At 38.4% G+C, this 3,972-nt stretch overlaps 1 non-coding gene across 1 annotated transcript; it reads right to left on the minus strand.

Moving 5' to 3' along the window:
* Positions 1-3,590: 3,590 nt before the first annotated feature.
* LOC145952240 (small nucleolar RNA R71) lies at positions 3,591-3,697 on the minus strand. The gene has a single exon (XR_014429918.1). It is a non-coding gene; the product is annotated as a small nucleolar RNA R71 (small nucleolar RNA).
* Positions 3,698-3,972: the final 275 nt, after the last annotated feature.

Here is a 3,972-nt window from a genome sequence, read left to right on the forward strand (position 1 = left end):
TTAGAAAGCCTCTTCAGGCTTAGCTTCACTGCTTGAGTTGGAAAGCTATCTCCCACTGAGGAAGTTTAAATCCTTTCGACTTGGATATTCTGTTTGGATGATCAGACTTCCTTTGAGGAATTTTGCTGATCGTATTCTGATAGCTTTCACTGGGGAATTTGGCCCGTGAGTGCAAGCTTGAAATATCTCTGGGGAGTATTATTTCGGCGAGCCTCTCCAGGCTCAATTATTCTGATGAGGGAGTATTGTTTCGGCAAGCCTCTCCAGGCTCAATTATTCTGAGAGAGTATTATTTCGGCAAGCCTCTCTAGGCTCGGTTATTCTGCGAGAGTATTATTTCGGCAAGCCTCTCCAGGCTCAATTATTCTGTGGGAGTATTATTTCGGCAAGCCTCTCCAGGCTCAGTTATTCTAAGAGAGTATTATTTTGGCAAGCCTCTCCAGGCTCAGTTATTCTGAGAGAGTATTATTTCGGCAAGCCTCTCCAGGCTCAGTTATTCTGTACAAACTGAGGAGTATTGTTTGTGTCCTTGCCTTTTTTCGTTTTCGGCTTTTGTTGACTGCTGTCATACACAAGCAATTTTCTATTTTTTCTATTTTATGCAATTGCCTCGTGGTAAGGTCTTTAAATGTGCAACTAATGTGGGTGATGCACGCGATGCAAGTTTTTATTTTTGTTCTTTTATTTAGAAAAGTGAATGGCTCTCCCTATCTTCTTCTTTTAGAGGAACTCCTGTTATTAACGCGAGGGAGTATTTTCGTGAGCCTTTTAATGCAGGAGATTACTGATTTTTATAGGAACCCCTCCAATTTTCTTTATTTGACCGATTATTAACAGAGTTTCGTACAATTTTTGAATCATCAATTTAAAGGCATAATCACATGGCCAAGAGAGAAAAGAAACAAATAGATATTTTATTGATATTCAAATGTTTTTTACAGAAAGATTTACAAAGGGATTTTCTGAAGAATGGCTGGCCAAGGTAGGCTATACATTTTTGGCTTAAACAATTATATCTGTAATTGTCGCTCTTCCCGTTCCCCTAATCGCTTCGGGTGAGATGCCTGAGCCAGGAGTGTAGATGCTGCAAGACGCTTGCTTCTAGAAGATAATCACTTGAACCGCCTTTCGGTTTTCGATTCAAGTGACCGTTGCTTGCTTTGCTTTTACATCTTATTCTTTTGCCCCTAACTTTTGCCTAGGACGTATCCTAGCGGGGATAATTTTGCCTTTGTTTTGCCTAGTACCCTTGTACTGGCGGGCTTTTTGTTTTGCCCTAACTTTTGCCTAGGATGCCCTTTTTCGGGTTTTCATCCTAGCGGGCTTATGCAAGCAACGTCTTCAAGCATAATACTTCTTTACCACGTCGGCGTTGACTGGGTATCGAAGTTCTTCTCCATCTATGTCTGTGAGGATCAATGCTCCTCCGGAGAAGGCTCGCTTCACCACGTATGGTCCTTCGTAATTCGGGGCCCACTTTCCGATTTTGTCCTTTTGGGCTGGTAGTAATTTCTTCATTACCAGCTCTCCCTCATGGTAGACTCGAGGGTGGACTCTCTTGTCAAAAGCCTTTTTGATGTTGTGAATTTTACTCGTATTTTAGCACTTTAATTCACAAGAATTCATAGCATAATCATGCATATCTTTCATGTTTTTAATAAATTTTTATATCATTTTCCTATTTTATGCTTTTCTTGGTATGTGTTGTGTTTTCTCTGAGCAGGATCAAGATTTAAGAATTAAAGAGGAAATGCTGAGCTACAGGGAAAATCACGGCCGTGATTCTAAATCACGCCCGTGATTCACCAGAGAAAATCACGGCCGTGACTCCCAATCACACCCGTGAACGCCACTGACCCTTCATAGATGTGCTCCAGAGAAGATCACGGTCGTGATTCTCAGTCACGGCCGTGATTCACTTCGCGTCCCAGCTTTTTAAGTTTTATGTTTTATTTTTATTTTATCTTTGTAATTTTTATCTTGGTAGTTTTACCTTTTTACCCTTTTAGGTTATAAATTAGATGAGGTTAGCCTAGAACGCAGATTTTTTGGTTTCGGAGACAGTTTTTTTTAGTTTTTGACACTTGGAGAAGGTTGGGCGCCTGTGCCATCGACTCTAAGGTTTGCTTTTCTTTTATTCTTCTTTTCTTGGAGAACTACTATGAACTCCTGTGAGTAGTTTCCCTTTTTCTGGGATCAGGGCTTAGCCTCTGAGAACCTCTTTATTAATGCATTATTCAGTTTCTTAATTTTATTCCAATTCTTGATCTGTTCTTTTATATTTTATATATGAACTTTAACATTATTGTTTTCATAATAACATTAATTAAGGATGAACTGAGAGGAGAACTTGATTATAATTATGATAAACAATTAATCTTAATTTTCATAATCATAGATAATTAGGGATGAACTGAGAGGAGAACCTAATTATCGGAACCTAAAGGAACAAACTTGAGTGTTAAATCACGAGAGTTGATTTAAGCTTTCGAGGAGCAATAGATTAACAAAGATCTTAATGGGTTTAATTGAACGTAATTACCACGAGAGTAGAGATTAATTTTAATTAAACACGTCCTCGTAGCCTGAGAAGGTGCAAGGATTAAATTAGGTTAAGACTACCTTCAAGATGGAATAGAATTAATTAATGAAAATAATAATTCAATATTGTTGGAACTCTTTGTGCGAACCCTAGATTCCCGGAAATCTCCTTATCTTATCTTAAAGTTTTATCTTATTCATTAATTGCATTACTATCTCTTTTACCATCAAATCTGATCTTATCATCTCAAAACAAAAATTCAATCTGTTTTAAAATTCAAATTAAAATACTAGTAATTCTAGGTCAAACACGTAGTCCCTGTGATTCGATATTTATTACTTGACGACAACCGTACACTTGCGGTTTTCCATACATCAAGTTTTTGGCGCCGTTGCCGGGGACTACGTCTCTTGATTTAAATTACAATTATTTTAATTCGAATTTTTAAAAAAAAAAATTAAATTAAATTAAATAAATAAATAATTTTTTTTTAGTGTTTACTTCTCCAATTCAGATTTCACGGGTCACTTTCTTTTTTTTTTTTTTTTTTTTTTTTTTTTGCAGTGCCTTAGGGTTAATGCAAAAGAGATCTCTACGTCTTGGGAAACCAACACCACTTGATCCTGAGATTGAAAGAACTCTCCTGAGAAGGAAAAGAAACCTTTCTAGAGAATTTGACATGGCTGCACAACGAGATAATTTACCGCTTCGGGATTACTCTGCACCCGTAGCTCGTGGGATACCTGGAGGGGAGATGCAAACTGGAGCTACTGTACCAGCTTCTCTGGTGAATATGCTCAAACAGAACACCTTTGGAGGACTACCATCAGAAGATCCTAATGACCACTTAGAGGGGTTCTTGGAAATCTGTGAGACCCAGCAATTTGATGATGAAGTTTCTGATGGAATGCGACTCCGCTTATTCTCACTCACCTTGAGAGATAAGGCAAAGGTGTGGCTAAGAACAGTGCCTAGAGAAAAGATAGCAACTTGGGAATTATGTGAAAGAGCTTTTCTAGAGAAATTCTTTCCTCCTTCTAAAACTAAAGAATTGAGGAAGAAAATCACTAATTTCCAACAAGGCACTGGAGAGACTATTTATGAAGCATGGGAGCGGTTCAAAGGATATCTTCAATCATGCCCACAACATGGCTTCAACCGTTGGCTTACCATCCAATTTTTCTTTCAAGGATTGGACCAACAAAGCACCATGATATTAGACTCAGCAGCTGGAGGATCTTTCATGGGGAAACCTATTAATGACTGCATGATTATTTTGGAAAATGTAGCCTCAAATCACAGCCAATACAGTGAAAGAGAAGTCACAGCAAGGAAAGGAACTCCGGGGCGATATTGATGAGGTTCCACTTGGAAATCCTCAAGAATTCCCTCAATGCTCCTCGGTTCCTTGGAAGATTGACAAGGAATGG

Source organism: Cajanus cajan, chromosome 9 (assembly GCF_000230855.2).
Source record: "Cajanus cajan strain Asha chromosome 9, NIPB_CcT2T_4, whole genome shotgun sequence".
In the NCBI taxonomy this organism is placed as follows: Eukaryota; Viridiplantae; Streptophyta; class Magnoliopsida; order Fabales; family Fabaceae; genus Cajanus; species Cajanus cajan.